Raw genomic sequence first — 22153 nt, 5'->3', positions numbered from 1 at the left:
ACTGAACATTTGAAGGGATGCTCCCGAAGGAAAACCTGTTCTTACTAGGCAAGTCCATTTAAAGTATAACTGAGCTATGGTTAGTATTGTCAGAGGAATAATGCGCTGTTTAAGCCGAGTTTTATAACAGCTCACAGATGCTTTCTGGCTTCCCACGACTCTGTGAGACGGCACCTTCATCTTATCATCGCTGTTGCTATACGGGAAAGAGGTTCACAGGAGTGGCAGGGTCAATGAGTTCATGATGGTCTTCCACACAGATCTAGGACTTCAGGGTCATGACAAAGGCCTAGAGAAACATTTCTCTTACAACTACCATAAATAGCCTAAGAGCAATGAAAACAATTTATTTCTACCTTGAAAATATCTGCTCAAATTACCAAGGAATCGTACTAAGTAAATAAATGCATTAAGAGGATGCTGTTAGTTTGATAAAGATTTTCATGTAATTTTTTTAAACACATGCAAATGTTTCACTACAACTTCGAAAAATAAAACTTAGACAGATGTATGAAATCCTTTCTAGTCAGCAGAGCTCTTCCTTGACGCACACTATATAGGACATTTCACTCTCCTACTCCAGGAGAGGAGTCACAGTCCACACATTTGATGGGGAAGACTGAGCAATTTGTTTTCACCACCATCCCCTCTCGACCCATGTCTGCCTGGCATGCGTCATCCACCTGCTGTGTTTAGCTTTCTTTGGTACTTAAAGGTGTTCTGGGATGATATACAGTTGGCAACGGTCTACAAAATAAGCTGACTTAGACCATAAGAAGAAAAGGCCAGTGTCTCAAGACGGGGACAGAGAAGTTTCCAGGAACCATCTTCTCTAATATGCGAATCTGATACAGACCAGATAGTCAAGGAATGTGAAGGAGAGTCTTTCCCATCTCAGTCCCCAGCGGGCTCGGCCATGGGGGAACATGAACTACTCAGCCCATAAACTTGTTAATCGCTTCTATGCAATAAAGCTTATCTCAGGGAGCACATTACTCATGGAAAAGTTCTAACGTGTTAACTTCGTGCGGATTTTATTCTCCATGTTATCTGAGCATCAGTATTTCGGCTGTGTGCTCAGATGCCAGGACAAAATGTGCAAGGCGAAGCGTTCTGATAACGGCAAGGAGACGTGGGCAGCACCTGACTGGGGCGGAATTTGGTTCAACTGCTAATATGATCCCAAATATATGCACAGAGTCGCTTTTTGCCCCCTGCAAGTCTACCAGAATGAAGAATGTATGTTTATTCAATACTCTCTGTGCCTCAGTTTCTCTACCCACCACCATCACTCAGGGGCTTCTCAGAAAATGATGCTGCAGAAAATACTCTTCACTGGTTTTGCATTTTTGTAGCATTCCACTCCCCAGAGTGTGATTGGCTTTTATATATTTATATAATAGCCAAAGGCCAAAATCACAGGCTAGTTTTGTTACATGTTTTCTCTGTCTCTTTATTTGAAACACTGTAAATATGAAACGTTTTCTCTCCCTCCAAAGTAAAACAGTTAAGAATGAAAATGAAAATTTAAATATTATCCAAATACATTTTGTTTGAAGACTGATACTTTGTTTTGATGGATCTTAGCAAGAGTCTAATTCATCCAATGTTTAAGGGAAAGTTTGCTCTGGCTGGTACCCAGTTCTGTAGTCATCCCCATCCCTTCCTCCTCTTCCTCGTTGTTATCACTGACCCTTTGTGATGCTGAGCACTTGATGGGTAGCTATGCTTCATCCTCAAAGCAGTAGTGCTCATAAACACACTTATTTTAAGGTGCGTGTGCGTCTGTGAGTGTGCACTCGTGTCCGTGTTTATAGTGTGTGCAGGAGCACGGGTACAGGGGTTACACACATGCCAGGGGCAGGGATTGAGTTCTGGTTCTTGAGCTTGCACGGTAAGCACCTTATCATGGGAGTCAGCCGTCTCCCCGGCCCCATAAACTGGTGCTTATTTAGATGCACAGCTACTTAGTCTGTGTACCTAGCTACAGGGACATGACTAGACTTTGAGTGGTGTCCAAGGGTGCAGGCTGCTGCCTCTAGTTTGTCAGCAGAGGGGAAGCTGTCCTCCGCTGGGTTCTGTAGCAGGCTAGTCTGCCCACTGGGCTTCACCGTGTGTTTCCATGAGATCAACAGCCTAGTAACAACCCCCTGGCTCTCAGCCTCCATCCCCGACATGCTTCAGCAACTGTGGGGGCAGTGTGCAGAATTCTAGAAGAAAGTGTCCTCAGATAAGCTTATCTTGAGTCCTTCAGTGGCCTCTCTGTGTGGCTCAGATTTGCGGACTGATCTTAGAGGAGCATTCATTTCTCCACTGGCCGATTTTTTTTCACCTTGCTCACTTTTTAGAAGAAAATTTAATTTTGCAGATAAGATGCTGTAATTCAGTCGAATCTAAGAGGTAACTGCATATGGCCAGAAGGTGCCAAAAGCAGTTTCTCCTGGCTCCTATCCTGCTGACCCTTTAATGAATGTTATACTGCCTGCTATCAGGAGCAGCTCAGTAACAAATTCCATAATTGGAGTTAAATTGCTTTAGCTTTGCTACAATTACTTGTTTTGTTGGGGAAGGAGTAGTCAAGTTGGGAGGTTTATTGGCTTCTCACAACCTTTTAAACCTTCAGGTACTGTTGATGAACTTTTGCTAGGTATAAGGTAGAAGTTAAAGAAAAATGTACTTTTTTCAAAAGCCAGATACTGGCACTCAAATTACCACCAATTTGTGTGTGTGTGTGTGTTTGTGTATGTTTGTGTATGTGTCTATGCATGTGTGTATGTGCATGTATGTGTGTTTGTGTGTATGCATGTGTGTATGTGTATGTATGGATGTATGTGTGTGTATGTGTGCATACATGTGTGTATGTGTGAGTGTATATGTGTGTATGTGTGAGTGTATGTGTGTATGCATGTGTGTGTGCATTTGTGTGTATGTATGTGTGTGTGGTGTTTGCAAGGCCTCAGTTAAAACAGAGTGCAGGAATAAGTAGGAGGAAGAGAAGGGGGAGAGGAAGGAGGGAAGAAAAGGAAACTTTTATATTCCAGAGATACTGATCAACTTTAAAACATCATCTTCTTAGTATCTGTGTGGACCATGGTGCGTGAGTGGGTTCTCTCACACTCCCCGAAGCCTCCGTTTGCCCACTCTGAAAAGCAGCGTCTGTAACTGGCACTTGGCATTATGTTTGAGAGGGTTTCATGACAATCTGATAAATGAAGGGGTCCAGCTAAGTACTTCATCTGCTGCCACGCAGCTGCTGTGTGCGGGTGCCCTGTGACGGCTAGAAAGCACGTCCGGAGGGTGATGGGGCTTCTGTCTGCTCCGAGCTCCCAGGCATCTTGCTCTGAAGTATTTTTGTGATTCTCTCCTGTGGAAGTTTGAAGACAATGAACTGAGAGCCTTAATCCCCTTAGAGATGCTAAAAATGGCGAGGCAGGGCAGCTTCCAAATGGTGACAAGGAAGAGACAGGCAGTGCCGGTTGGAGGAAACAGTCTCAGCACCATCCATCCGGATTGAAGCAGTTCTGATGATAAATCCCACCGCTTCCATTTCTAACTTGGAAAGGAAAAGGGAAAGATTTACTTGGTTTTGGAGCTGCAGGAAAACCAGGAGGTAAAGGATTAGGACCTGGAGAAGGTCGGAGCATGAGCCGTGCACATGAAGACACCACGCTTTTCACTCCCAAATTAGCTCTGCAAAACAACTAGTTGATTGGTCTGCCTACTGTATAGCAACCCCACTCTACGCAAAAGCCCATTCTCCCATTTCCTGAACTGATAGAGCCATTCAGCGCTAAGACTGGAATTTCTAGATCCTTCTATCCTGTCTCCTGCTGACATCATTCTGCTCTGGTCTTTTGCGACTTTAAAACGAAGGTTTAAATCTAACCTCAAAAAATGTAGTGGGAGAAGTGAACAGAGATAAGGGGTTGTAATAAAGCGCACAGCAGTGTGGGCATGAGGAAGCAGTTGTCTAGCAAGTGGCCTGGGCCATGGCTGTCATTCTTATATGCTTCTCTGTGGCCCTGTCATTCTGTAGACCTCTTCTCTTCAGCCAGTACTCGAAAACCTCACCGGAGCTTCCATTTCTGAGGAAGCAGAGAGTGTTGATTGTCCCACCTACATGGAACTGCCAGACCTTTCCTCTGAGTTTACATGGAAATGGTGGTCTCAGGGGACTTTGCAGAGACCCCAAAGGTTAGGACAACTCATGCCCGCCATTTTCCTCCTTGCCCTACTTTAGAAGGAGAGAGCAATCTTGGACTGAAAGTGAAGATCCTTAACATTTATTTAGACTCAGTTTGGGTTTGTTTGCTTAGTTTTTTCTTTCTTTCTTTTTTTATTAGATATCTTCTTTATTTACATTTCAAATGTTCTCTCCTTTCCTGATTTCCCCTTCTGAAAACTCCTATTCTCTCACCCCTCCCTCTGCTCACCAACCCACCTACTCCTGCTTCCAGGCCCTGGCATTCCCCTACACTGAGGCATAGAGCCTTCACAGGACCAAGGGCCTCTCCTCCCATTGATGACTGACTAGGCCATCCTCTGCTACATATGCAGCTAGAGTCATGGGTCCCTCCATGTGTACTCTTTGGTTGGTGGTTTAGTCCCTAGGAGCTGTGGGAGTACTGGTTGGTTCATATTGTCATTCCTCCTATGGGGCTGCAAACCCTTTCAGCTCCTGGGTACTTTCTATAGCTCCTTCATTGGGGACCCTGTGCTCTGTCCAATGGATGGCTGTGAGCATCCACTCCTGTATTTTTCTGGCACTGGCAGAGCCTCTCAGGACACAGCTATATTAGGCTCTTGTCAGCAAGCTCTTGTTGGCTTCCACAATAGTATCTGGGGTTGGTGGTTGTGTATGGGATGGATCCCCAGGTAGGGTAGTCTCAGGATGGTTATTCCTTCAGTCTCTGCTCCACACTTTGTCTCTGTAACTCCTCCCATAGGTATTTTGTTCCCTTTTTATAAAAAGGACTGAAGAATCCACACTGTGGTTCCTTCTTCTTGATCTTCATGTGGTCTGTGAATTGTATCTTGGGTATTCTGAACTTATGGGCTAATAGCCACTTATCAGTGAATGCTTACCAAGTGTGTTCTTTTGTGATTCGGTTACCTCACTCAGGATGATATTTTCTAGTTCCATCCATTTGCCTAAGACTTTCATAAATTCATCATTTTTAAAATAGCTGAGTAGTACTCTGTTGTGTAAATATAACTCATTTTCTGTATCCATTCCTCTGTTGAGGGACATCTGTGTTCTTTCCAGCTTCTAGCTATTATAAATAAGACTGCTATAAACATAGTGGAACATGTATCCTTATTACATGTTGGAGTGTTTTCTGGGCATATACCCAGGAGTGGAATTGTTGGGTCCTCAGGTAGTACTATGTCCAATTTTCTGAAGAACTACCAACCTGATTTCTAGAGTGGTTGTACCAGCTTGCAATTCCACCAGCAATGGAGAAGTGTTTTTCTTTCTCCACATCCTTGTCAGCATCTGCTATCACTTGAGTTTTTGATCTTAGCCATTCTGACTGATGTGAGGTAGAATCTCAGGGTTGATTTGATTTGCATTTCCCTGATGACTAAGGATGTTGAACATTTCTTTAGGCACTTCTTAGCCACTTGGTATTCCTCAGTTGAGAATGCTGGGTGCCCTTGCATTTGGAACATAGATATTCAGAATTGAGAGTTCTTGGTAGATTTTTCCTTAGATGAGTATGTTGTGTCCTACCTTATCCTTTTTGATAACTTTTGGTTGAAAGTTGATTTTATTCTATATTACAATGGCTACTTCCGCTTGTTTCTTGGGACCATTTGCCTGGAAAATTGTTTTCCATCCCTTTACTCTGAGGTAGTGTTTGTCTTTGACACTGAGGTGTGTTTCCTGTATGAAGCAAAATGCTGGGTCCTGTTTACATATCCAGTTTGTTAGTCTATGTCTTTTTATTGGGGAAATGAGTCTACTGATGTTAAGAGATATTAAGGAATAGTGATTGTTGCTCCCTGTTATTATTAATGTTATTTTTATGTTTGTGTGGTTATCTTCTATTGGGTTTGTTGACAGAAGATTACTTTTTTGCTTTTTCTAGGATGCAGTTTTCCTCCTTGTGTTGGTATTTTCCATCTATTATCCTTTGTAGGACTGAATTTCTGGAAAGATATTGTGTAAATTTGGTTTTTTCATGGAATATCTTGGTTTTTCCATCTATGGTGATTGAGAGTTTTACTAGGCATAGTAGCCTGAGCTGGCATTTGCCTTCTCTTGGGGTCTGTGTGAGATCTGCCCAGGATCTTCTAGCTTTCATAGTCTCTGGTGAGAAATCTGGTGTTACTCTGATAGGTTTGCCTTATATGTTACTTGACCTTTTTCTTTTCCTGCTTTTAATATTCCTTCTTTGTTTAGTGCATTTGGTGTTTTGATTATTATGTGATGAGGGAGTTTCTTTTCTGTTCCAACCTATATGGAGTTCTGTAGGCTTCTTGTATGTTCATGGGCATCTCTTTCTTTAGGTTAGAGAAGTTTTCTTCTATACTTTTGTAGAAGATATTTACTGGTCCTTTAAGTTGGGAATCTTCACTCTCTTCTATACCTATTATCCTTAGGTTGGGTCTTCTCATTGTATCCTGGATTTCCTGGACGTTTTGAATTAGGAGCTTCTTGCATTTTGCATTTTCTTTGACTATTGTGTCAATGTTTTCTATGGTATCTTCTGCCCCTGAGAGTCTCTCTTCTATCTCTTATATTCTGATGCTTGCATCTATGACTCCCGATCTCTTTCCTAAGAGATCTCTTTTCTAACTCCAGGGTTGTCTCCTTTTGTGATTTCTTTATTGTTTCTATTTCCATTTTTAGATCTTGGATAGTTTTGTTCATTTTCTTTGCCTGTTTGATTGTGTTTTCCAGTAATTATTTAAGGGATTTTTGTGTTTCTTCTTTAATGTCTTCTACCTGTTTACCTGTGTTCTCTTGTATTTCTTTAAGGGAGTTATTTGTGTCCTTCTTAAATTCCTCTATCATCATCATGAGATGTGATTTTAAATCAGAGTCTTGCTTTTCTGGTGTGTCTGGGTAGCCAGGATTCACTGTGTTGGGAGAACTGGATTCTGATGATGCCAATTAGCCTTTGTTTCTGTTGCTTATGTTCTTGTGCTTGCCTTTCGCCATCTGGTTATCTCTGGTGTTAGTTGGTCTTGCTATCTCTCACTTGGGCTTGTCCCTCCTTCAAGCCTATATGTCAGTACTCCTGGGAGACCAGTTCTTTCTGGGAGGAATTTGGGTATGGAGAGCTATGGTACAGGGTCAACTCTGGGGTGCAGACAGAGACCAGAAAGATCCTGTCCCCAGCTGATCCTTGGTACCTGTGTCCTGATTGTTCTGTGAGTGTCTCTCTTGGACCAGGAATTTGAAGAGAAGTGGTGGTCTTATCTGTGCTCGAAGGTGTGTAGGCACTCCTGGGAGACCAGCTCTTTCCTGGTGGTATTTGTATATGTAGCTCTGTGGCATAGGATCAGCTCTGGACAACAGATGGAGGCTGGAAGGTTCCTGTCCTAGGCAACCCCTCAGTTCCTGTGTGTTTGTTTAATTTTATTGACCAGTTTACCCAGTGTTACAAAGAGCTCAGGAAGATAAGTACGAAGCTGACTTCTTAATTATGTAGAAACAATGCCGTGTCTCTCTGTGGATGCATATCCCTCTTGGTACCTGAAGTCCCTAAATCAACCAAGCTCAAGGTTTCAGAGTCTGATGACGGACTTTGGAAAGAAGTATCAAAATAAGAGCCTGCTGTGTGGAACCACTTTCGATGGAAAACCCACTTTTAATCTATAGCCCTATATGCATGAGTCTTCTGGTTCTAGAACACCACCACCTCCCATCTGGAGATTAAGATATGTTGCGTCCAACAGGGCAAACACTAACTCTGAAAGAAAATATCATCCAGCTACTGTTTCCACAAAAATGTGGGCAGGCTTTTCCATCACCCTGTAAACCCAATTGATAGGAAGAAAGGAAAGAATACTCGGTTTTATGGAAAATAGCCTTGCATGTTTCCTATAAAGTCAGCTTCTGGCCCAAAAGCTATGTTGTACAGGACACCAAGAATATGTGGAAAGCATCTTATCAATAGATTGCAGAAACCAAGACAAAAGGAAATGCAGAATAATTATTACCATAAAAATAAATTGATGAATTCTCCACTAAGAAAAATTGGTCTGATGTTTTTCAAGAGTATGATACCAACCACAAAGGAACAAAAACAACCATTAGAGTCACTGGCTGCTGCTGCTGCTGCTGCTGCATCTGCTGTATCCACTGCCGCAGTCATCACCACCACATCTCTGCACAATGAATACCTGGTTGGGTCAGAGCAACACATGCTGAGGAGTTCAGAGCAAAGCTCAGATGCAAGAATAAATGTGTTCTCCAAAGAGACTGATGGTCTACTAAGCCTTTGGCTTCACATGACATGAGTTTTCCAGGCCATACCTGCTGTTGAGGCTAAGTCTACTTACAAAGCTGGGTGAATCAATGGCTGAAACCATTGAAGTCACTCCTGCATAGGAAATTCCCCATTGTATGCAACTCTACTTTTCCCCTTTGCACCCCTGGTATTTCTGTAAAAGTCTGGCTCCCCTAAACTCTGGAGTAAATAAGGTCTTTAATATCTGCTTTTCAGCTTCGGTTATCATCTGAGTCGTCGGAAGGGTCCAACAATGTAACTATGATATTCAACCCCTGGACCATTCTCACAGAGCATGAAGACAGCATGCTGGTGATTTGCTCTCTGGAATCACTCACAGAGACTCTGATATGAAGTTCATTGTAAAGAGTCCCAGTTAAAAATGAAAATAACAGCATGAGCCTGCTTGAACAGGCTTCATACGTGGAGCAGGGTTGCAATTGCTAAGGCGGCTGCATTTTATTTTTCTGAAAATAGAAAGATGCTTTGAAGCATTCAGAATCATATAGTCATTATGTAGGTTAGAGCTTGCCCTTAGAGCAACAGAAGACCTTTTGATAAAGAGCTCTCTCTTGTATCAAGTGTTTCCTGAGGATCCTGGGGGACAATAGCCTCAGAGTCACACCTGCACGCACAGCTGACTCACCTCTTTTGTGGTTTTCCTGTGAGCAAAGAACGAAGGTGCCATGAAGTGAACATACACTGAGTCAGATCTCAGATTGAGGGACATTTTGCAAGTCCTGGAGAAATGTGTCAGTGTGCTGAGTTCCTTACAGGGAATTGTGGGAGGTGCACAGGTTCAGAAAGTACCCGCAGATGTATTCAGTCCAAGTTTGAAACCAAGAATTTGACAAAAACTCATATTATACTTTTTGGGTTGAGTCAAAGAGAATCAAATTATAGCTGTATGGGTTTCTGATGCTTTTTTTTTAATTAAATCACCTTTTAAGTTGAATAAACGGTAAAGTGAAATTGTGTTTCCAAAGAATGTTTCAATAGTGCAGCAATAATGGCTGTTTTCTGGCTTCTGTTCACCCAAGCTGCCTACAGTGGCGGCCTTCTCCACTGGCTCTGTCTCACCCACCTCCCCACAGCCTTTTTTCTTCTGCTTTGTTGCTAAGCCTTTTTATACACAGACTCCTTGCACATGGCTCTTCCTGCCCCAGAAAGTTCCCCATCCCTGCAGGTCTCCTGCTCCTTGTATAAGGGCCTCTAACAGTGTCTGGTCTAAGCCTTAAGTAGCTTCAGGGGCTAGAGCTTCCTAAAATGCAAACTCAAGGCAATTCCAGCATCAGCATGCGTTCTTCAACAGAAATTGCTAGCTGTGTGTAAAACTCACATGGAGATGTAAAAGGTCAGGTGCACCCCCAGAGACTCACAGTGAAGACGCAGGAACTGGGAAGGAAACGACAGAATCACAGTAAAACAAGGATGTCTCTGTGTTTAGTAAGTTCATTCCATCATGATAAAGCCAGGTTCAAGCCTGTGTATGAGCTTGTGTGCATCAGAGTGCATATCTTTTTGGGGTCCAGAATCTATAAAGAATTCCTACACCTCCATGAGAAGATCTCAGTAGAAATATGAACAAAATATTTGAATAAGTGTTTCAGAGAGTAAAACAAACATTATTAATGCATGAAATAGTGCTCCCCACACTAGCCAGGGAATGAAGACTGACTGCCTTCTTTTAAGAGCACACACAGACCTTCTTCTCTAACTAAACTTTACAACTGGCGATGCAACAGAGTGTTAGTAAATATGTAGGAGAAACTTAGGCTTCTCCTTAATCGCTGGTGGGAGTGGGAACCAGCACACCTACCCTGCTAAGCAATTTGAGCCATCTACCAAACATGCCTGCATTCATCCACTGAAACCTGTCCTTTCTTCCCCCCGGCCGGTAAACAAGGGAAACGTATCCAGACGCTTTCTCAAATAATATGGGGAAGAAATGCACAAGGTATATATTTTACATTGATCCCAAATTGGAAGCAAACCAAATATCTCTCAACAGCAGAATGGGGGTAGTTAAGTAAAATGTTTTATTGACCATACAACAGAAAAACACCAACAAGTAATTAAAATGAACCAGCTGTACTCAACAATGTGGATGAATCGCACAGACATAATATTGTATGAAATATTTCAAATGTAAATGAGGGCATGCTAAATGCTCCCAGTTCTGTGACCAGAGAAGGTGGAAAAATCAGTCCACAGTGTGAGGATCCTGGGCAGGGCTCTTAGGTGAGGAAAGGCGGACCTCTTGATTGCTAGCTATAGCTATTGCCTTCCTGATCTAGGAAGTGGGAATATGAAATACAAATATGTTTGCATTGTAACATTTATTTTTTTCTATGATTTGTGTCTTTCTCTGCATATATACTATGCTTCAATGGATGTTTTAAGAACGTTATGTATCAAATATAGTGCAATGGGCTTACTCTTTCGTCTCAAACCCATGTATCTCTGAGAAGGGGATGTGCTTGTGTGTTTTTAAATGTATCATTACTTGTGTGCATGATGTGTATGCCCCTGGGCACATAAGCCGTGGCCTGTGCATGGAGCTCAAAGGTCAGCTCTAGTTTTATGTGAGTGGTTGGGGAGGGAAACTCAGCTTGCCCAGCTTCCATGGCGAATGCCTTTACCCACTTAGCCATCTCTCCCACCCTATGTCTTCTTCCCTTTTATTTTAGTTTCATTTCCATTTTGAGTTCTGTTTCTTCAGAATCAGCATGTCCCTGCTTCCTTACCTAGTCTTATGCATCTAATCCAACCCTAAAACTGTGTAGGAGAAAGGCTGGACCTAACAAGGGTGCATCGCCTATCTAGGGTGATATCTGCTGAGCGCCAACATCCACCTTATTGTCTTCAGACCACACTAACTCCTGCTGAGTCATTCCACAGCTAGATGTAGAGACTCTAATGTTGCTCTTTGTAACTCCCATTGCCTCCTCGGAGGCAAAGGACTCAAGGTTCCTTTCAAATAATCCATAAGCACCCATGTTTCTGTGGCTTTCGTGTTAGGCTGACCCTACTTTTGGAAGCTGGATATCTCCTTAAAGCTATGCCATGTACCCTGAATCCTTTACACAAAAGTCAGGACCCAAATGGAGTTGGGAGAGGAGAGACACAAAATGCCCAGTGACACTCTTTTCCTCAGAGAATTAAGATGGAAAGTCTCATGAAACCTTGTCTTGCCTTCTCGATACTTGAGATACCCACACCAAAAACCCAGACTGCATATTCCTTCCCTTCACGAATCTTGCTGTCTATAGAGAAAGTTGTATATTATATACATTTCCAACTCTAAACCCAGCACCCATACAGTAGTTCCTTGATAAGTTTGTTGAAGAAGCATGTTAGTCCTTTTTGGCTAGGCTGTGTACTATATTTCAGGAACTTCTGGACTGACTGACATATCTAATAAAACTAATTTCCTGTCAGTGGTCTACCAAGAAAAGCAAACAGCTGACATTCAGCAATACCGACTGATTCAGCTTTGCTCTTAGATGGGAAAGAATAATTGAAAGGTGGACCAGAGAGCATGGTGGCTCGATACAGGGATCACACTGCCGAGATTGCTCTTAAGCCTTCCTAAAGCTCTTACTTTCATTATTTTGATATTGGTAAAAGGAGTCAGACACAGTTGTCTGAAGTGGACTTTATGTATTTGAAATCCAAGTCCAGAGATGTTATGGTCCAGAGAGTCTGTCTTTATTGTTGATTAACTGTAGAGACAAATCCCATTTCGTAAGATTTCTGAGATTTTACCTTTCCAATCATGATGCCCATGCCTGTTTTTCTATATCATGTCAATAAAGATGGAACATAGAAGTTTTAGATAGTATTAGTACAGTCAACTGAAGAAGTTCAAGGCTTTATGAAAAAATTATGAAGCATAGGTGAATGAAAGGAAAGATTGGGAGAACGTGGAAATAAAGCAGGCACATGAGGAGTCCACTCCCCGCCGCTGGCTCACTTTCCTCCAAGGTTTCATGGCTATCAATGGTGGGTTCTGAAGTTCCAGCAATTGTACTAGATTCCTAGGGTGAAGGACAGAGAAGGAGGGATGCTTCAAAGATGTTTTAGCTTTTCTAAACATTTCTCAGAAATCCTTCTAGTGATTTGTACTTAGCCTCCCCTGGCTGTCTCAATTCTCCAGGGAGACCAGGACATGGAGTCCTTTAGTTGATTTCCATTGTCGCCTAGAATAAAATGAAGAGTTGGGAAGAAAAGGAAAGTGGATACTGTGCTAGCAACTTTCAGAGACATTATTGGAGTTGCATTCCAAAGAATGCCTTTTACTTAAGGATGAAGCAAATCCTGAAGCAAGTCCTTTTGGGTTCCTGGAGCCTCACATCCTCACTGCCTTGATATTCTGGCTGCCCTCCATGTTCCAAGTTTTCTTCTATTGTACAGAAAACAACAAATGCAGACTGACTTGAGACACTGGGTTTCTGCTCTGCCATGGACATTACAAAGTTTGGGAACTGGAAACAGACACAAATTTTTAAAAATAGATTTGCCTTTCCAGTATTTTCCTTTAAGGATTTTTCTTCTTAATTGTTTTTGCAATAACACCTGAAGTTAACGTCCCAACAAAAGTTCTTGTACGTAATTTGATGCTGTTGAGAACTAGAATTGTATTGTGTTGTAGTCACTCCACCCTTCCTGCAGGCCCATGTTACCCTGGGATTCCTCAATCACGGCCACCACAGCCACATACATGGGCACGCAGGGTGTGCTTTGCCCCTCCGTGTGTGTGTGTGTGTGTGTGTGTGTGTGTGTGTGTGTGTGTGTGTGTGCAGCTCTCTCTCTCTCTCTCTCTGTGCAGCTCTCTCTCTCCCTCCTTCTCCCTCTCCCTCTCCCTCTCCCTCTCCCTCTCCCTCTCCCTCTCTCTCTCTCTCTGTACATGTATACACAACTTCACAGATTCTTCTTTTAAATGTTATTAAAATGCATTTAGAACATGCAATGGAGCTTGCATTTTCAATCACTTATGTGAGCTTAACGTAATTTTAACTTTTAGGCAGAGATGGTTTAGTATTAGTTTATTTCAAGAAAACAGCTTGTTTTTATCTCTGACTATTGTCATATGTTATGTGTGGTTTTTTCCAGCATGGAAAACTAGCTCCCATTCCAAGGAACAAATTATTTCTAAGTCCCTGTGCCACACACAGGCTCCCTACCCTTGCCCTCCTGCCTCATTCCCAGGAGGTGCCTTTCCATACTGCATTACAGTACATTTACATACATATTTAGGTCTGCCCTTGTACTCTGCCTTCCTGAGTCCCAGAACTGTATAATATTCATTAAAATTGCTTGCATGGTTTTGGTTAAAATGCTTCATCTCTCAATGTTTTGTAGCAGTAGAGAACAATTTGCATATCTTTGGGCTTTTTTAAGGTCACGTCACAAAATCAGCAGAGAATTAATCTCTCTTTTTGATATTCTGTACTTCTTTCTTTTCTATCCTCACACAGATAGTAAATAATTTATGTATAGTTTAGAGCTTCCAAAACACAAGGACAAAGCCAGGGGCTATGCAAAGCTCAAGAACTGAGTGAATATATTTCCCAGTAAAAACTGAACTTTCCTGTAAAGAGTACAATCATTCTTATATCACATATATCATACATACACATACATCATACATACACATATATCATACACACACATACATCATACATACACATATATCAAAACAAAACAAAATAAAAATTACATAAATATATGCTCAAAAGCATATGTGAATGGCACTAAAATAACAAGATAAATTTGCCACTAAATTCCTGCTACATCAAAGCAATTGTAAAATGGCTAAAAGCTGATCATCTGTTCTTTTTTTGTGTGTATAGTGCTGCCTCCCAACACACACACACACACACACACACACACACACACACACACACACCTCTTCTACAGGTGACAGGTGCACTTCTTTCCAACAGAGAATGCAGGTTATGTTGTTTAAATGAGGCTCTGTCTGCAACCTGTGAGAGAGGCCAGAGTATACCAGGACTGGCTGTTTGCTAAGCCCTCCTATGTGGAAGGCCCTCTCTACAGTCTGTCTGTCCATCCCTCCCTCCCTCCCTTCCTTGCTGCCTCCTTCCCTCCAATGCAGTAGATGGTAAGATAAATGATTCTGAAGTTGCCTGTCACCATCATGCTTAGCCACAATAAATAGCCATACATCACAGATTCAGATGAGGCCATTGTATAAACCTGGAGTATGCAGAGTCAAGATGGAGAAAGGCAGACCCGGAAAAACCCCTCAAGTCCTTGTATTCAAAACATTTATTTCTCACTCTATTTTAAAGGTAGTAGTTTCTATTATTTACAGCCAAGAGTTCTTCTTTATAACAATCTGAAACATAAATATATCAGAAAAACAATGAGAAAAATTAGCAATATCTGCCCAATTTGCAGATATGTAGGTCTTATATTTTAAATATTTTCCAGAAAATTTCAGCAGTCTTACCTGTTGAATTCACCAGTATCTATATTGAGCTGGTTGATGGTTTCTGCTAAGACTTTCACACTTGACCCTTTTAGATAAAAATCTAAACTGTTAATATGCAAAAACACATTTAGTTACTTTGGGTGACCACTAGAATCCTTTGAAATATTTTTACCAATCAATTTATGTAAGTGTAGATAGAGCACCGAAGGATAAAATTCAAAGTAATCTTTTCAGCAGCTGGCCTTAGATGCTCTGATTTAAAGGCTAATGTGTTATCCAGTACTTGAGCGTTTGTGGCTCCTGGTGACATTTTCTCCATGTGTTGTGAAGACACATCTCCCTGAGGTAAAGGACAGCTGTTGTTCTAGAAGGGAGAGCCATGGACAGCCTCAGAGAGGCAGCAGGTTCATCTGTCCAAGGTCTATGCTTTACCTGAGCTAGAGAGAATTGCAGACATGAGGGTTGGGCTCAGCTGATAAGCGCTTGCTGTGTGAGCCAGAGGAGCTAAGTTGGAGCCCACAATCCATGTAAAAAGAGCCAGCCATGCATTTATGGTCTCCATGCTATCTAGGTAGAGACAAGCAGATTCTTGAGCACGGCTGGCCAGCCGGTCCAACTGAATCAGCAAACTCCACACCTGGGAGAGATCTGATCTAACATGGGTAAATGGCATTCACACATGAACATGCACACCTTCATAGACACAAAAGTATACAGATAGTGGAGTGGGCAAACGTAATGTTTGGGAATAAGGAACTTGACTTGTATGGATCTCAGAGAGAAGAGAAAATAATAAAGATGTCCTTGAGTGTTGAAAATAGTAGAATCCTTGTAGACTTGTGGTGATTTGAATGGAAAATGCCCCATGTAGGCTCAGGTGTTTAGATACTTGGTCCCCAGTTGGGGAACTGTTTCAGGAGATTATGTAGCTTCTAGGACTAGACATAGAGCCTTGTTAGAGTCTTATGTCATGGAAGACAGGCTCTGAGAGCTTATAGCCTTATCCCACTTCTAGTTCTCAGCATCTCTCTGTGTGTCTGTGTGTCTGTCTGTGTGTGTGTCTCCTCTCTGTCTCTGTCTTTCTCTGTCTCTGTCTGTCTCTCCCTGTGTACCCTTCCCTCCCCCTCCCCCTCCCCTCCCCCTCCCCCTCCCTCTCTCCCCCTCCCCCTCCCCCTCCCCCTTCCCCTCCCCCCTCTCTGTCTGTCTGTCTCTCTGTGTCTCTGTTTGTGTCTGTGTGCTCCTGTCTCTCTGTCTTCCTCTCTGATTCCTATGAAAAAGCAACTTTTGGAAGAAAGAATTAATTTTGGCTTATGGTTCCAGAGGGGGAGATGTACGTAATGGTGGGAAAGGCATAGCAGGAGCAGGAAGCTGAGAAATTGCATCTCCATCATAGCTAGGAATCAGAGAAAGAAACTTTTTTTTTAAGTAGGAAAATACAGAACCTCCAGGAATTGTGCCCATCTATCTTCAAACACTAAAAATCCAACAAAAAATGAGTCAGATGCAGGTTAAGTTATGATTCATCACTTAAGCTGAACTCATACTCATGTTTCCCCCAGACTAAAGACAAACACTGCAGGCTAAATTATTTTTAAAATGCATGTTCTTGACTAACATACCAGACTTGCAAGTGAAAATGCTAACTTCGTTTGATGACAGGCTTCCTCAAGAAAATCATATATCTGTGGTCTGAAAACCACGGAAAGGTGTGGGCCATACCAAGGCAGCACAGGAAAGAAAACTGAACTAACCAAGCTTCATTGGTCATGTACGACAGGGAGACAGGGACTTACCTGAGGGTGCTTAAGTACAAAGAGGGAGCCCTGAGCCTCCTTCCTTTTCCCTGTGCCATGAGGGCAAACCAACTCATTCTCCCCAAATCTCAGTTTCACTGCTGATAAAATTAAAATGGTGTAAATTGACCTCTGTGTCCCACCTTGACACGGTGATAATTGACCATATTGTATGCTTTTCATATACTCAAAGGGAAAGAGAGGGAGAAAAGCATTTCTATTATGTTCCTTTCCTATCCCATTTACTGTAGCTTGTCAACGACAACATTCATCTTCAAACATGTTGAATACACACACACACAAAACCACTTTATGAGGGTTGTTAAGATGATCATATCTCTGACATATATGATGTACACTATATATACTATATATGAGTGAATATACCCATATATACTTGCATTGCATATATAGATTGTATATGAAATACATAATTAACAATTTGTATTACATTAATTTTTCTAAACGATAAACCATGGCTTATTGGTTAATTTTCTCCTCTGTCAGAAAAAAACCTGAAGGAAGAGGGGTTATTTTTGGCTCATGGCTCAGGGGACAATTGATGACAAGATCAGCTATAGATAGAGCTTTGCACAATGCTGTAACAAAGTCCCAACCCAGACAAGGTAAATGACAGCCTCTGGAGTTGAGGCAGTCACAGGTCGTGTTTTAAAGTTACCAAGGTTGTTCTAACATGCAGCCAAGGTGCTATTAGCATTGCCTGAGAACTTTCTGGAAATGAAACTCTAGAGCAGCCTCTTAGGGTCCTCCTCCTGTTGACTTGACCCAATGCTAATTTCTTCCCAAAGACTCATCCTCTAAATAACTTAAGTTTATGAATCTAGGGATGAAGGTTCCAAAACATGAAATTTAAAGGACACATTGGAACCTTTATACCCCAGCAGTCGACTTGGGATGGAAAGTTACAAAGAAGGCCAGCTAAGTTCTTTGTTGGGCTACCAACACATGGAAATGGAGTGCCATTTGGAAACACAGCATTCAGGGTACTAATGACAAGTTTGTATCCTTTCTTCTGTACTCTCTTCTAACCTGCAATGATGATTTTCACTTGCAGTTTGGTCTTGTTTTCTTGGGCACACGATTGGGATAAGGACCTCAGGAAGAATTCTCAAAGATTTAATAGAGACTTCTGTAAGCCATAGAGGTGCCATCCTGGAAAGTCACATGGATAAACTTAAACATGTCACTTAATTTTATAGACTGTTAATTTGTAAAGCATGGAATTCTAAGACAAGAAGTTTTGAAAATGAAAGTGATCGATCAATACCCATGGAAGGAGTTACAGAGACAAAGTTCGGAGCAGAGACTGAAGGAATGACCATCCAGAGACTGCCCGCCCTGGGGATCCATCCCATAAACAACCACCAAGCCCAGACACTATTGCAAATACCAATAAGAGCTTGTTGACAGGAGCCTGTTATAGCTGTCTCCTGAGAGGCTCTGCCAGTGCCTGACAAATACAGAGGTGGATGCTCACAGTCATCCATTGGACAGAGCACAAGGCCCCCAATGAAGGAGCTAGAGAGAGTACTCAAGGAGCTGAAGGGGTTTGCAGCCCCATAGGAGGAACAACAATATGAACCAACCAGTACCCCCTGACCCCCCAGAGCTCCCTGGGACTAAACCACCAATCAAAGAGAACACATGGTGGGACTTATGGCTCTAGCTGCATATGTAGCAGAGAATGGCCTAGTCGGTCATCATTGGGAGGAGAGGTCCTTGGTCCTTTAAAGGTTCTCTGCCCCAGTATAGGGGAATGCTAGGGCCAGGAGTGGGTGGGCTGGGGAGCAGGGGGAGGAGGGAAGGGATAGGGAATTTTGGGAGGGGAAACTAGGAAAGAGAATAACATTTGAAATGTAAATAAAGAAAATACCTAATAAAAAAAGAAAAATAAATAAATTTTTTTAAAAAAAGAAAGAAAGTGATAGATCGTCGTCTCCAAACAAAATGGAATTTCTGAATGAGGTTGTTTACTGTTACAAAATCTCCCTGAAAATTCACAAAGATTGGATTCTGTAAAAGTTAGGTGTTTTTGCTTCACTACAAGGGGTAAATTTCCCCCTTTGAATCTGGGCCCCTTCATTTTCAAGTCAATGGCATGGCAAGGAGAAGCTTGGCACTTGGTTCAGAGACAATAAGCAGCCCCTATAAACAGCGGGGGATGTCACATAAAGGCAACTTCAAAGAAACCTGGCCTTTACCTCCCAGCCTCTCTTCTTGGCATGCTGATTCTAAAACTGCTGGGGCCTGACCATTTGTCAGAAAATGGTGCCCCACCCTGGATTTGGAGTGATTAGAGGTGCTCTAGTGATTGATTGCTAACCTTTCTTTAGTCACAACAATCCTGAGGTGACATAAAAGACACATTGGCATAAGAGGGAAGGGAGGAAGAGAATGTCAATGCAAAAGCTGAAATCTCCAGCAGAGTGACACTGCTGGCTCACAAACTGTTCTTAAAGTTTCTTTTAAAGCCAAGTAAAAGTGGAAGCTCTGCCGGTTCCATCATTGCCCACACCACCCATCAGAAGAGAGCAGTCTTCGAGAGAAAGTATCTTCAATACCTAAGACTTGAAGGAAGTGCTCGCCCGGTGCTGAAGATGATGGTGGAAAGGACCTCACAGTTGCCAAGCCAGCCTTCACTGGCCGTGTCTTGTGGTGTCTCGAAGTGGAAAGTACCAAGTATAAAAGCGAAACAATGACCCTGTTTCTGGCCATCCATTCCTGGGATTCCACTTCATCACGGTGGTCAGCATGGATGTGTGTCTTCCTACTGTCACGTGAAGCCGTGGCTGGATACAAGTCTGGGATGTAGGACTTGCTGATGGGCGTGGATGAGCTCTTTAGGGGTAGATCTACTCTTGTTAGTTAGCTATGAAACTAAAAGAAAGGAAGTTCCTAGTCAAGAGTTGAAGGAAGCGGATCCCATACTAAGGATGAATCCTCATAGCCTGCTCCTGATCATCCTCTGTGGAAAAGGCCTCATCTTCCCTGTCAGAAAGCAATCATGCTTGTCTTCACACACCAGCTAGAGATCAGATGGTACAAGATGGCGCCACTGACACACTTGTCCTAGTGACCAGCGACCTCTGGAGAATGTTCAGACTTTCTGTAAAACTGTGATCAGGCTATAAATAGATGCTAGCCTGGCTAGCACAGTGCTTCTGATGCTAAGAGAATCAAAACAGTACCCTGAGCCATTACTAATGAGCCCACGCTGGTGATGTTAAATTATTACTTAAGCCTTCTTTTGAGCACTAAAATAACGCCTTTTATAAACTGAAATATCAATTGGAATCTATCACCCAAATGAATGGATGACAAATTCATTGCCGACTTTATGTGGGTCAATGTGTGGTATAGTGAAAGGACGGGTAACACATGGGGACCTTGGGGATGGTGGGCACAGGTGACCTTTATGGCTTTCCTCACCAGTATGACAATACCTCATCAGGAAAATAAAAAAGTTTGTTTTGGCTGATGGTATGAACATCATCACCACAGCTGGAGAGTGAGGCAGAGAGACATTCTTGTTATGTTTCGTCCACAGCTGGGCAGCTGTGAGCTAAATACTTATGTTCAGCACACTTTGGTCTTTTCTCCTTCTTATTCAGCCTGAGCTGTCGGCCCTCAGGATGGTGTCACCATTCAGGGTTAATTCCCTTCCTCCCTCACAGGCCTCTGAAAATACCCTCTCAGCATGCATCACAAGCTGGGCCTCCTGGCTGATTCTAAACCCAGTCAAGTTGGAAATGAGATCAGCCTTCACCACACTGACAGGCCATGAAGACGAGAAAGTGAAGATCCCGCTTTTAAAAAATAAAGTTTAACGATATGAATATCAAATTTTGAGTTCTGAAATTATAAGAGAACATGATCGCAAAGGAAGTCACAGGTTTAACAATGCCTGTATTAAATATAAAAATTATTGGATCGTCAATTTATAGTAGAATTTAATCAAAATGTCTCATTATTTGTATTATTTGGAATTTATCATTTTGGCCATAAAATTAGAGAGCTAATTTCTTGAGAATTTATTAAAGATGTTTAACAAAATGACTAGAGAGAAAAATGTCTTACCTCTATGCCTGTTTTAATTAACTTATTGTTAACTAACAGTCTGTTATACTGATTATTCTTAATTGTGTTGTTTTTATTGCTAGTGCTTACTTCAGTACATTAAATGATATCCCTAACTAAAGTGAAATGATTTAATACCAGCCAAAGTTCTACGGGGCCTTTATAAAGTTAATTTTTCTCCAAGGTTGGAAAATGACTCCACCTCAAAGAACTGGGGCCAAAGTCATGTCAGTTTAATGAGAGTGTTCAGTGACCCGAGAAAGGAATCACCCACAGCTTTTCTGAGAGAAAAGAAAATATATTGCCATGAGTCTAATAAAATTTTTACTGTCCAATCAAGTCTTGAGAAATTGAGTTAATCTTCATTTTCCTCTTTTGACTTCATAGCATAGCAAAGAGAAGAATAACCTTAGGATTCGGGTTTCCGTGGAGCCCAGTGCACGTAGTCCAGGGCCTGGCAATGTTAGGACATCAGACACCCGGGTTGCATACTCTGCAGGCAGGTCTGTGAGCAGACAGAACTTGCCCTCTGTGGCTCACATCACAGGTGGTGGTCACAAGTGTGGGTGGTTATTTAATATATATCCATCTCTCCCGACAGACAAAGATGCACAAAAACTGAGCACAACAACTGTTCTGCACAGCAGCAGGCTCTGCACCATGCCACACACACACACACACACACACACACACACACATAAACTGGCTGAATGAATGAAAATTAAAGAGTAAAGCTGGAGACTAAAGATGTAGTTGTAGCTTAGCTGGTAGAGTGCTCCTGTAGCATGCATAAAGCCCTGGGTTCATTCCCCAGCACCAGACAAGCCAGACATGGTGCCACATGCCCATGGCCCCAACACTTAGGAGGTAAAGGCAAAAACGTCAGAAGTTTAAGGGTATCCATGGCTACATAGTAAGTTCTGGGTCAGCCTTGGATACATGAGACCAAAATAAGCCTCATCGTGTCTACCACACCCTCAATCCAAATGCAGGGTGCACAGACACTCGTGGTCCCAGTTCTTTCTATTTCAGTCTTTAGTTACGTTTTTCTACAATGGTTTAGCTAAGAGAATGTGCTTTAAGTATGTTTAGTGCTAATTCGTACCAGTGACTATGGGCAAGCTACTGCAGGAATACACAACAACATTAACAACAAAGGAAGCAAAGGCCCAGCCTCGGAGCTGAGGGACTCTGAAGGACAAAAGTTCCTCACCCCCCCAACTCAGATCCTGTGAGAACTGCGCTTGCACTTGGATAGTGCTCTAAACCTGGCATATACCAAAGACTGGCATTTGGCTCCAATCTCCTTGCATTGCCCTCTCACAGTCTCTAGCATTCAC

This window comes from Mus musculus, chromosome 10 (genome assembly GCF_000001635.26).
Source record: "Mus musculus strain C57BL/6J chromosome 10, GRCm38.p6 C57BL/6J".
Classification (NCBI taxonomy): Eukaryota; Metazoa; Chordata; class Mammalia; order Rodentia; family Muridae; genus Mus; species Mus musculus.
This window is presented reverse-complemented; position numbering follows the sequence as displayed.